This window comes from Primulina eburnea, chromosome 7 (assembly GCF_022965805.1).
Source record: "Primulina eburnea isolate SZY01 chromosome 7, ASM2296580v1, whole genome shotgun sequence".
NCBI classification, from domain to species: Eukaryota; Viridiplantae; Streptophyta; class Magnoliopsida; order Lamiales; family Gesneriaceae; genus Primulina; species Primulina eburnea.
The window spans coordinates 28880199-28894125 of NC_133107.1; the positions used below are offsets into that span (position 1 = coordinate 28880199).

The following is a 13927-nucleotide window of genomic DNA, read 5'->3' on the forward strand; positions in this document are numbered from 1 at the left end:
AGGTATTCAATGCTAAAAACATTCTACCATCCAAAACCAAATTAGATCTTTCCCCTGAGAAATTCATCAAGATCAAAAAGGAAATTGGGATGGAGCAGGCTGCTCCCAAATCAGTCAAAGTTGCCAAGAACTTGACAAAGAAGAAAGAGTCAAAACGCAAACTGACTCTCAGTGATTCTGATAGTCAGAAGACTCTACCTCTTCAAATTGTCAAGAAACCAAGGACACTGAAGACCAAATCAATTGATCATGTTAAACCCACATCCACTGATCAGGTAATGGATACAGGAACTCAACAGCCAATCCAGGATGTTTTCTCAAAGGAAGTTTCAGTTGCATCCTTAACTGAGGATCAGTTACCGTTATCCTCATTACTGCCAAACATCACTGCATACAGCAAATCATCAAAACTTCGAGGGGTCAAAGCACCACTGATTAGTATCTCACCTTACTCTTCTTTACCATTTGCCAGACCCACCGGAATAATACTTAGAGAAAATATTGACGCAACTAAATCAGGATTAACTATTCCACACATTTTAAGTGACTCTAAGGGCAAGAGAAAACTTCAAGAAGAACCCAGGCCCTCAAATGCAATTCAGACTCATATTGACCTTATCTAGCAAGAAGTCAATACATTTGCAGCAGAGAAGCACCAAGTTTTTGAGAAATGGGTCAATTTCAGAGTTAATGTTTTTGCTAAGGAACTGCGCAATAAATCAAAGTTGAAAAGATTTATTGAACTAGAACGATTAGTGCTCAAAACAGTTAAGGCCTCCTCTATTCAGCAAGCTTTGCAAAGGAAGAAATATTTCTTTAACTTACATCGGGAACAAAAGTTGCAGCAAATAGTTGCTGAACTCAGGCAAAACTTTAATCCCCTTAGTCCAACTGCATTCAACGACAAAGCAGTCTATGCTCAATTGGAAACAGATCTGATAACACTACAAGCAGAAATTAAAGACTGGGAAATGGGTCAAGAGCTGATCATCCCAGAGATGTCTCAAAAAATTGCTGAAGAAGCTCCAGCTGATCATTCAGTTGGAAACTCAGTCACGGATCTTGCTGATTCTTCATCTCAACCAAAAGGTATTTCATCAATTGCTCCATCTTCATCCGACACAGCACCTACAACTAATATTCCTAAGATGTATTCTGAGGCTGAGCTGAAATTGGGAAACATTGATGAAGTTATTCAGTCAGTTGTTCAGGAATTTTCCACAGTTGATCACTCTGCTGATCAAATCAATCCGGAGGTCACTATTGAATCTGTACAACCTGATCTATCTACTGATCCGGTTCACCCCACTAATGAGCCAGACACTTTAATCAATCATCCTGAAGAGGCACCAACTTCAGTGCTTTTATCATCTGCTGAACAGAACCCTTCTTCATCACCTCAGGATTTAGATGAAATCACTGCTGATGATATTCCAGTTCAAGGAGAAATAACTGAAACTGATATTTCAGTTCAAAATGTTATTGAATCAGTCTCAACTGATCAAACTTTGGTCATTTTTGAGCACATCTCTAAAGAACCAGGAACATCTTATCAGTCTCCTCCTTCATCTTCTTCAGATGTTGCACTTATCTTGGAAGAAGTTCAGCACCTACAGAATAATATGGAGCAAATGATCTCTACCATCTCCAAAATTCAGAACACACAACTATCTCACACTCTAAAGCTGGACCATTCACATGCATCCAACTTAGAGAAAATGAATAAACTTCAAGCCAATATGGACTCTCTTATCCAAACTGTAACAGATATGAAGAAGGGACTCATCAACTCTTTCTCTACAAATCAGGATGTAAACAGTCAAAGAATTGGGCGACTGGAAACCTCTGTTTCAAAGAAAATAGAATTACTGCAGACTTCTTTCACCACTATGGCCACAAGTATCTCCTCAGATGTAAAACTTCTATCCATCGATGTTAGAAAGCTCTCAGACAGAATGGAGGTATTTGACAAAAAGGGGGAAAGCAGCTGAAGCAACTGATATCATTTGTCCAGTTATTTTATGATTCAGTTGTGCTGAAGAATTAGTTGAAGAATTAATCAGATTATTATTATCAACTGATATCATTTTCTCAGACTTTATATTATCTACAAGGAACCCAGCTATTCTATGATTCAGTTGCGTAATCTATTATCAACAAAGAGCTGAGTTAAATCTCTTGGTTTTGTCAAACACCATAAAGGGGGAAATTGTTGGAAACTAAATTCTGGAGTTTGACGAAAACATAAATCAATCGATTAAATCATCTAATACGCGAAAGCAAATTCGGCAGCTGATTCGGCAGCTGGACTTATCAACTGAAATCAGTTAACACAAACTGATCAGTTGAGAACTGATCAGTTAAAACATTCAGCCGAAAATATTAAAATCTCTCAACTGAAGATACCTCGGGAAAGATCATATCAGCAACTGAATATGGAAAGTCGCACCTCGATCACTACAACATAGAACAATGTGTTTCGGCTATTGCATTTAAGACGCCGTATCACAATCAATGAAGAGAACATTGCCCAAAGGAATATTGAAGAAGCAATCAACGGATACATAAATTCAAAGTTACCGTTGAAAGACAAGTCTATAAATATGACAAAAGAGCAGTTGAAGAACAACAACGATCTATCAATTTCAAACTTGCTATTACTCTGTCAAAATCTCAGTTCACTCTTATTAGACTTATTCGTAGCAATCAAGGCTACAATTTGAGCAAACTAGCACTCTGTAATATTGATAATTCAACAAGTGCTAAAGTTCAGTTACTTACAGAGATCATTGTATTATACTAAGAGTTTCAGTTTAGGCAATAGATAAGTCCTAACTGAAGTGGGTCTGTACAAGTGTTGTACTCGATCAAAGTCTTTTAGTGAATATCCTATCCTTGAGATAGAAGGGGTGACGTAGGAGTTATTCAAATCTCCGAACATCCAGAAACATATTGTGTTGTCTTTACTGCAGCCTTTCATTTTCAGTTAGATATTCTATCTTTCAATAAGTTTATTTTCCGCAACTGGTTATTCAGTTTAACTGATTGTTATTGACCGACGGGATATTTAGTTCAGTTTGTAATAAAACTGAACTATCTTTTTCAAAGAACTTTTAAATTCATAGAAGTGTTTATTCAACTCCTCCCCCCCCCCCCCCCCCCCCCCCTCTAAACACTCCTTAGTCAATAACCGATCCTATCAATACCTTTTAAAAAATAATCATTGGAGGTATTTTTAAAAAATAGACATATCGGGAAAAAAAAAAATTTGTTCTGCTTCTTGCTCCAAAATATTTGTTCTGCTTCTTGATAGAATGGTGGATAAAAATTTTGTAATAATGTAAAACTTTGAGCCAAAGAAAAAGAAAATAGAAAAAATAAGTTTATTCTTGGTAAAATATCCTATCTTATTTTCAATATAAGTTTATCTGATTTTTTGCTTTAAATATTAGCCATTTTTAATGAGTGTGCAATTTTTATCCAACTCCATGAGTGGAAACATCCATTTATAAAATATTTTAGCTTAAGAAAATATGGAGTTGAGGCTTTTATATCAATATTCTTGATATTTATATGTTATGAGGATAATGAGTTTAATTATATTATTCTATAACTTTTTAGAATATATATATATATATATATATATATATATATATATATATATATATATATATATATATATATATATATATATATATATATATATATATATATTCAAACTTGCAAATATTATCATTTAAAAAAAATGCAAATATTATCATTTAAAAAAAAACTGTATGACGATGTACAAATCTTTCTATCAACTAATATATTAATATATAAATGATGGGTAAATAATTATTATTTAACACGCAATATTAAAATATTGAATATATATATATATATATATATATATATATATATATATATATATATATATATATATATATATATATATATATAAAATTAACTTTTGATTTTCTGATATTGTATTACTAAGGGACTAGTAATAAGCTGGTTAGGAGATGTGATAAATATAAATAAATGTATATATGTTAAATGATGTTTTCTAAAAAAAATTTATAGTATAAGTTGTATTAAATATCTATATTTTATAAGTTTTATAATAATTTGTATTTAAAAATATGTGTTGTATAATATTAATATTTTTGCTATTTTTACAGGTTCGGTAAAACTTGAATAACTTTTGCTTGATAAATGAGAAAGAAATGATTCTTGAACTCGTAGAAAGTTGATTTCAATGTCTACAAAATTGATGACAACTATGAGCTAAAATTCTCGACACAAACGAGGACTAATGGATCAACAAGTAAAAGTGGTATCAATGGAATGACTGTTTTACCATGTTTGAGTGTATTTACCATAACTCTGAAACTACTTGGTACAATGTCACGAAATTTTACTACAAACCAGTCAACAGAATTATCGACAATTTTTTTATGTGAAAGACTCAAATTGATCGACAAGATTATTAAAAATTGAGTGCAAAATGCTTGAACCATTCATGAAGATCAATTGCACCAATTATATGTACAAATTAATATTTTAATTTTCTTGTCTCCCCATATTTACATATAAATAGAGGCCTTGTAATAGCTTGAAAGGGGGGAGATTCCATTGTAAAAAAATAAAATTTGTGTGTGAAAACAAAAGTTCTAATTTATAATATTTTTCTTATCATTCATGAATGTTAGATTAAATTCAAAAAAGTTTATGGCAAGTTAAATACATTGATGTCAAAGTAAAAAGATTGCACTCTTGATCAAGTAAGATTGTAGACATTTTTAAAATTTTCTTTTATTTATTATGGTTTTGCTAATTAATCTTTATTTGTAGGTATAATTTTATTATCAATTAACATCAAATGATTGGTACCATAAAAGCGGTTATCTTAATTTGTTGTTTTAATACGATATGATGAATACTATATCATTATAATATAATTATTAAATCCTCACTTTTATAAGTAAGGGATATGTATATATATTTATATATATACATATATAAATAATTATAATTAAATTTATGTTTATTTAAACAATAGTGTGACTTTGTCGGTTGTTCTAAATAATACATATAGTTTAATTAACTTAACAATTAACTTTTACTTTCTGCATCTAACTTTTATTTTACCACAACTAACTTTTACTTTCTGCATCTAAGTTATTAAATCATATATTTCATTTAGGCAATAGCATGACTCTGCCAGTTGTTCTAAATGAAATATATTGATATAAAATATCGGTTAATTCGATATTTTTTATAGTGAAAAATATATTATATTATGTATGTGTTTAAATATTTAATTTTCTTTTTCTTAGAACCATTATTTAGAGTGGTTTTTTTTTATTTAATTTTAATTAAACAATATTACATAAACCAAGAATGAATCTTTGAGCCGTAACAAATTTATGATTTGTAAACTTCATTCTTGCATTTTGTAACTAATAAATTTAAATTTAAAATAACCTCTCTGTGGATCGATCTCGTACTTACGAAATATATATATTAAAGTGCAAACAACTTACACTTGGGTTAATTATAATTTAAGTAGTAGCAAAGAGCATGACAACGAGTTGTCAACGGTTGGACTCCACCGAAAAGAGTAAATGAAGATGGTGACACTTTGCCAAAGCAAGGAAGTGAATGAACAGTTGATGAAGTTCAAGTTTCAAACCACAATTCAAAGGCTTTAAATGTCGTCTTCACATCAGTTGATCTAAACATGTTCATTTTGATTACCGACTGTATTTCTGTTAAGAATGCATAAAAAATCTTTTAAAAGCATCGTGATGGATCTGAAAGTATTCGAAGTACAAAGCTAAGAATTCTAACATCTAAATTCAAATTTATGAGGATGCAAGAGACTGAAAAATTCATTGATTGTGATCGTCACCTTAGAGATATTGCCAACGAATCATTTATCCCTAGAGATCCAATCTCGAATGAATGACTGGTTAGAAAAGCTTCCTGAACAATTCAATATCAAGAATTTTGCATTTGATGAAGTACAAGACATATCTCAACTCTCTGTGGAAGACTTGTTCAGTCCTATTCATGATTTCGAGATGAATGTTGACTTACAAAATAAGGAAAAAGGTAAGACCATTGCTTTCCAAGTCTCTAATGATTCCTATAACGACCTTCTTCAATTATCACAAGAATTCAATTAGTCGGATCTTCGTGAAGACTCTATCTTTTATATCACGAAGAAGTTTATTATTTTTTGAAAAGAATAAGAGACAAAAAGAAGATATGACAGCAATCTAATTTTCCTAATCTAATTGTTCCTAAAAAAACTCAGAAGTTTCCTACCCGATGACAATTTTGGCAAAGGAATGAAGGTAAGAATCAAATTGATTCTAAAAGGTTTGATTCCGTGCAATGTAGAGAATGTAATGGTTTTAGACATTATGCGAATGAATTTGCAAATAGGATTCTAAAAAATAAAGGATTAAATGTCTCTTTAAATGATGAGAAATCCGATGAAGATCAAGAAGAAAGTCACACTTCCCTAACCCCACTTTTGGAAAAAAGATCCTGGTTGCAAGTCAATCTACTGGGTGTTGTCTAAGGTGGTATGTTGCCTCTGGTGGTGCAACACCTGGTCAGAACATCACTCTAAAATCAGTATGCTTTAATGCTAAAACTTTTGAGGATTCTATTATTCAAGACACTCTAGAGGAAGATGATGAAGAAATCACTCTAGAAATGTACAAAAACTATATGAGGAGTTATATGTTGACTGGATAAAAAGAAATAAGTTGAACACAACTCTCTCAAAAGAGAATACTGAGCTACAGTCTATTGTCAGTAAGCTCAAATTTATCTTAAGTAAGAAGGATTTGGAATTGTATAAAATCAAGGATGAGTTTGAAAAGGCAACTGAAACACTTTTTAAGTTCAATTCTAGTACAACCAAGCTTGATTCCATTCTAATTGTAAGGCCCTGTAATTTATTATCCGGTAATTTTGGCATAATTAGAATAATTATTGAGTTATAAATTAAAATAATTATTTATGCCAAATAAATTCATGAAGTGTGTTAAAAATATGTATTTGAGAATATCGGAGAATTTAACGATATAAAATACATATAGAGTTTAAATAACACACGAGAGCAAAATAAATGCAAAACCGGGATTATTGGGCATGTGTTATTATTTTTTTATTAACTAAATATACATATACATATACACAATTTATCTTGTGGAGAGAGAAAGGAAGAATCATAAAACCATTTCCCTCAACCCCCATTTTCGCAACACATGTAGCAGCTGCGGGAAAGTTGCGATATCTCCTCCGTCCGGCGTCCAAATCACGAACGGTTTGAGGTGTTTTCTTCCTTACATCAGTAGCTTAGTTTTGAACCATGAATCGCTACTTTTGATGCTCGTTTCAGCCCAAATCGAGGCCTGTTTCGTGGCTGTTTTTGTTCAAGTTTCTTGTTCGATTTTAGGTGAGCTATTGCTTGGTTTTTCTTGGTTCTTTGGAGTATATTGAGCAAGGATTTGAAGCCTAAATCTTACCTTGCTGTTCCTGCATTTTCCAGCTAGTTTTCAGTTCGGTTTTTGGTCGTGAATAGTGTTTTCCGGCGTCTTTTCCGGCGAGTAGCAACATTGGACCACTAGCGACTAGTTTATACTTCGATCTTGGTAATTTTGGATCCAATTCCAGATTTTTCGGTGCATAAGTAGGCTTCCCCGGAGTGTAATTTTATTCTCTTCGATTTAATTTTGCTTTGTCGATTTTAATGCATTATATTGACGTATATATTGGGTTTATATTGTAGGTTCGATCGTTGGAGAGCTTTGAGGTATAAATCGAGGAGTTTGTGAATTAGTATCGAGTTAATCGTTTGATTATTTTGGAGAATTACGGTTATTTAGTTGAAATTTCAGAACTGTTGAAATTGATTTAGGAATTAAGTTTGGATAATTAAAAATCAATAAGTTGGATTAATTTAGTATTATTGGTGAATTGTGAATTATTCGACCTATTTTATCATTGTTAGGTCGAGGAGATTAAAGTTGAGCTTGTTGTGATTTTAGAGTCTGTTTAGGTATGTTACAGTTCGGTAGCATACGACGGTAAAGTATATATTATGTTTAATTGTCATTATGTGTTGCACTGATCGTGTTTATGATTGTTGATTGTTGTAATATGTTAAATGTCTTCGTTGTGATATATGTTTATTATTTTGACATATTATCTGGCATTTAGCTTCGGGCATACAGTTATGACATTCATGTTGAGCCTATCGTTCTTGTTATCCCATTGTTGATATTCGTTGTTATCCGGTACTGTTGTTTATCTCGGGATCATTGTGTGGCTGTGTAGTAACCCGATTCCTAATTTGAGTTAATTATCGGATTAATTATATTTTCGGTGGGATCGGAAGGACCGAACAAGTTCGGATCGTCCGATGAGTTCGGATCGTCCGATGAGTTCGGATCGTCCGAGCCAGTGTCGGACCGTCCGGGACAGGTGGCTGGACACGTGGAAGGGTTCTGGACACGTGGTAAGGTTCGGATCATCCGATTGGGGTTCGGATCGTCCGAGACAGGTGGCTGTACTCGTGGAAGTCATGCAAGGATCGGATCGTCCGATCAGAGTTCGGACCGTCTGAAGTGTGCCGGATCGGAGCTTCCGAAATGGTCGGATCGTCCGAACATTAGCTATAAATAGAGGCGCGAGGCTTCATTTGTGACTCGCCAATTCAGAGAGTTCCATAGCATTTCAGTCGTTTCTGTGAGATTCTAGTCTTTTTCCGAGGTTCGGGCACTAGCGGGGAGCTGCTGGTCTTGTAGCGGAGCTGTGCTCTAGTTGGGAGCTAGCGGCATCAGTGGGCTAGCGACGGACGAAGGTTTGGAATTGTATCAGTATTATCTCAGGATTATCTAGTTAAGTCTGGTAGATAAGTTTTAGTGATGGTTTTCACTTGATGAATAGGCTTGGACTAGACCTGTTGTCTGGTTATTCCAGTGGATTAGGATTGCTGTGATAGAGGTACGAAAGTACTATCCGAGATATCCTGGTTGAGTATACATTTTTATATGTGTTGCATGATTATGTGGTGCATTGATATATGTCATATGATGCATGCTATTATGTCACGTTTATTACTGCACGTTGCATTTCATGTTGAGCCGTATCTCCTTCGAGATAGCCTTTACTGTTGAGCTGTATCTCTTTCGAGATAAGCTATATATCTTGTGGGGCCGCTCAGCCCTGTCTTGTCTTGTGGACGCATGGACACCGAGAGTACACAGTGGCCGACGGGTCCGGAGGGCTTCGGTGATCTGGGACATTTTAGGTCCACGTCTGTTCTTGCAGTGGATGCAGTGACCCAGAGGTAGGACCGCGCGGCACTATCCACTTGGCGCCTCTAGACTGAGCATTTTGAGATCTTTTGTGATTCCTGTTTCTTGACTACCCTGGTATCATATCATAGCATGTGCATTTCATATAGGTTTGTATACTCATGCTTTTGTACTGGGCGTTCTTATCGCTCACGTCCTCGGTTTTGTTTATCTTGGACACCCCATTTCCACGGGGCAGGCCTCAGGTTGGATGGCTCAGGAGGAGGAGGAGGACGTTGAGTAGCCGGTGGAGTTATTTATTCAGTACTCTTTGATTCGATATGGTTGTACCGTATACTTTCTTTTCATTCTGAGTTGTTATGGATTTTCGATGGGGTTGTATAACTATCATTTGTTGACCTTTTCCGCTATTATCTCTGATTGTTATTAATTAAGTTAAGTTGCATGCTTAGTTCTTGATTAGTAGGTGATTCTGGAACGGGTCACTACAGGCTGATAGGCCTATACACATGAGACCGTAGATGTGATTGAACGATCCCGTGGTTAGTGCAGCCTTTTGAGGTGAGCGCTGGGATTGTGTCATCTAGTTCGTTCTGTTGTGCCATCCTGTTATTGCGTATCAGCTGTATGGAGGCCGAGTCAGGGGTGTTTTTCAGCACAGCTTGGCATACCTCGCATACTTGGCAGGGCGGTTTAGCTGCATGACGATGTAGCTCCCCTGTGTTGTTGCTCGAGCATTATCCCAGTTATTATCGTATCGTTTGTTGGCTCCTGTTATCCCAGTTATTCGTTGAGACTTTCGTGCATTGCACATTACATTTTATTATACGATTATGCATGATTTATGTTTTTTTTGTTATTGTTGAACTGTTTCATACCAGAATCCTAACCTCAGTTGTTTACTGGGGGGCTGCTGTGGTTGCTATTGGGCACCATGGTAGATCTCCCGAGTCGTTTTGCAGCATCAGGCCGAGGTTTCGGCAGCGGAGCTCGGGATTGAGGTTGGATTGCTTGGTTCTGTTCAGTGGAGTCTCCCAGTTAGTCTATATGTATGTCTTGAGTTTGTTTCAGACTTGTATTGTATTTTATTTGCCGGGGAGATGCCCCGTGTATCTGTAGTGATATTTGGTTGTTCTTGTTATGTTCTGAGGCGATTCTGTGATTTTAATGATCTGGTGAGTATGTGGTAAGTTTTAAATTCTGTTTAGTACTGGCCAGTGCGGCTATAGGTTGTTGACTTTGGTTTTGTTTTATTGACTCTATTTGGAGTATATTTTGATATAAAATGCTGCTTGAGTTTTCGGGATGTCCTACTTACGGAGAGGTCATGCCGAAATTTTTCTAGGCCCTGAGGTCCATTTTAAAGTATTTTAAACCTTTTTCCGCTGCAGTTTTAAATCAAACCATTATTGTTTGATCATTAATTGTCGTTAGAGTAAATGGGCCTCACACTAATGATGGGAAATGATATTAAGATCAGATTATGTTTCAACAATAGTGTGTTTGAAGTTGGAGAATCATCCAAACCAATTGTATTTTTGAGAGAAAACAGTAATACATCAAGTACACCAATTGTCACTCCCTTCTATGGCCAAAAATTTTCCATCAAAGAAGCAATTTGCTGCTCAAAAGCCGAAGAAAATGAAACGCCATTTTGTGTGTCACTAGTGTTTCAAACATATTTATATAAAATCGTATTGTTTTAAGCTAAGGCACGACTACATGTTCTGGGAAGCAAATCGGATGTTGCACAAGGTGTCCCAAAACACCTACCGCAACACCTCCGACAAATGAATTTCAGTGAAGAAAGTTTGGAGACCTAAGGCTAAAATTCATTGTCATATTGTTTATACATCGTTAAAATCTAACAATACAGATCAATGGTACTTTGATAATGGAAGTTCACGCCAAATGACATGTTCAAGAGAACATCTCACAGACTATGTTGAACAAAAGAATGGTAGAGTCGCCTATGGAGATGGAGCAAAATGAAGGATTGTTAAAGAAACACTGAATGTTGAAGGAAGTCCCAAGCTTTGTAATGTGCCACATGTCGAGGGACTAAACTCAAAATTGATAAGCATTAATCAATTGTGTGATGATGATTTGCATGATAAGTTTGATAAAAATTCTTGTAAATTTTTTTAGATAATTCTAACATTTTTGTTTGAGAAGTACAAGATCTGCAGATAATTGCTATCAATTAGGAGAAGAACTTATATAAAAACATGCAAAAGTGAGTGAACTTGATCTTTGACGTCAAAAGATGAGTTACGCAAATTTCAAGACATTGAAGAACCTTTGTAAGTATGATGTTGTATAAGATATGTCTAATTTATTATCTGGCATACCGTATATTAGTGGAGCTTGTAAAAAGGTAAGCAAACTCAGGTATCACAGCTTGTGTTGCAACATTCCAGGACAACACGTTGTCTTGAGTTATAATTATTTAATTTTCATTTATTTGGGACAGTGTACATTTTCTAGAAGCTATTCCTTTGTGTTAAATTCCCACTTGTAGAACGTGACTTGATTGTTTTTTTAAAAAGAAAAAAACAAAGAAAAAGATAAATAAAAAGAAAAAAGGCCCCACTTTTCCACATTTGAATAGCATTGGTACACCTCTCAACGCGTTTCCTTAAAATCAGTGGGCTTTAGTTACAAAATAAAATAAATGAGTAGTTTTCATTAGAGACAAAGGTGGATCCAAGTTGATTGGAAGTATTGTTTTTTTTCTTAATATTATACTGTATTTATTTACTAAACTGGAATACACATTGCAATTCTATTCTAGAAAAAAAATGCAGATTTTCTTGGAATCTTTGAAGTCGCAGACCGTAGTTTTTGGGTGCAGTAATTTATGTGAAAAGAACATTTGATCACTTTTGTTTATTTAATGTAATAACCAAAAAATTAATTTGATTCCTTGACTGTATTCTTTATTAATTGTAAAATTAACTTTCCATACGCCAACTTCTTTAAACTTCCCCACCCTTCATTAATGTCTTCATGTGTCCCCTGTTTCTCGCCACCACACACTTCTCTCCTCCGCTGCCACGCCGCCGTGTCATACTACGCTTGAGTACCGGCGAAACTACGCTGCCCTGCGGTTGTGGAAGTGAACACAAGACTCGTTTTTTTTTTGGCAGGTTCTACTGGTACTATTTCACCGCCGATAAGTGGACAATTTCACTTTAAAAGATGATTCTTTTTCTACTCTGACGCCAAATATCCCAGCTTTAAGCTGGTAGCTCTGCTCCATTCTTCTTTTTACGAGAAACCCTCTTTTTTTACTGGGGTAAGTGGAGGATTTAGAGAATTATGCATGGGTTAAGCCGACTGAGCAACGGGACGAGTTCTTCGTCCCCGCCTTCTTCTCCCCGCCATCGTCACAGCAGTGGGAAGACCTCCACCGCGGATGCAGGTGTCTCCTTTGTTTTATATATCCGGGATGCTTATGTATATGGGTACTCTGGGATTTGATGTTGTGAATAATAATTCTAGTAGTAGTAGAGGAAGTCGTGATGTAGTGGGACCTGGATCTGTTTACAGGAGCCCTGAGGTCTTTGAGAAACTCTGGCCCTTAATGGAGGCTGAGAGCAATAGTAGCTCAAATATGGTAATTTGATTCTCTACATTGTGTTTTTTTCGCCATTTCTGTGATATTCCATGGTATCTTAGGTATGTAAACAAACCAAACCGTTCGCGAGCTATTCGGAGCTAGCTCGGCTCGATAGAAAGCTTGTTTGAGTTCGTTTGTTAATCATATCAAACCAAGCTCAAGCTCGATTTTGAGCTCGACAACTTAATCAAACCAAGCTCAAGCCTAAGCGTATTCGGCTCGTGAGCTCGCAAACATGTTCGTTAATAGGCTCGCGAGCTCGAACTCGGCTCGTTTAGGTGGCTCGTAAGCTCGAGCTTGACTCATTTGTTGAATTAACAAATAAAAATATTAGTACTAATAAAAGTTAAACTTGTATGTCTAATATAAAATTAGTTCATAGATATATTTAATTTTAACAAGCTCAAATCAAGCTCAAATTCGAGCTCAATTGTATGTTTTACGAGCTCGAAAACGATCCGAGCTCAAGTAAGGCTTGTTAAATATGATAAACGAGCTATTAATAAACCAAGCTCGAGCCCAATTCATAACTTAACCGAATTGTTTTAAAACTTGGAGCGGGGTCCAGATTTTAACCCGAATCGACTCGAAACTTAATCGAATTATACCAAACTTATACCATGCCCAAAACACGCCCTATCAGCCCCAAAACTCCACGTTCCAGCCCTCATAGACTCACGAAGACAGCCTCAACAGCTGCTGGAATTTTCCAGCAGCTTCCCTTCGAGCCTAAATTCTAGCACTATCCATAAATGCGTTCCTAGCCTTCAGCCCACGGATCTAGCCATGAACCATCCTCCCCTAGCCCACCCTAGGACCCTGCTGGACCCACTAGACTCAAGGCCCCAGCTACATGCAGGCTACAACCTGCTGAGAGCCGAGAAACAACACCACCCATCACCCGAGTCCTAGTCCCTCGAAATTGCACTCGATCGCCCGGCCTTGGGGGCGGTTCCAGCAGCGGTCAAGCCTCTCTAAACCG

General features: G+C 35.8%; 1 protein-coding gene and 1 long non-coding RNA gene across 3 annotated transcripts in view; both read left to right on the forward strand.

Moving 5' to 3' along the window:
• Positions 1-6946: 6946 nt before the first annotated feature.
• LOC140836205 (uncharacterized) lies at positions 6947-10768 on the forward strand. 2 transcript variants are annotated; one of them, XR_012119020.1, is made up of 5 exons: positions 6947-7459; positions 7553-7655; positions 7793-7816; positions 8015-8062; positions 10265-10768. It is a non-coding gene; the product is annotated as an uncharacterized lncRNA (long non-coding RNA). The 2 variants fall into 2 exon arrangements; XR_012119021.1 differs by having other exon boundaries at positions 8015-8052; positions 10219-10768.
• Positions 10769-12282: 1514 nt separating this feature from the next.
• The window catches only part of LOC140837380 (O-fucosyltransferase 9-like), a 36124-nt gene continuing 34479 nt past the window's right edge, over positions 12283-13927 (forward strand). The window contains 1 exon segment of the mRNA XM_073203514.1: positions 12283-12942. The gene's annotated coding sequence lies outside the window, so the exon portion shown is untranslated.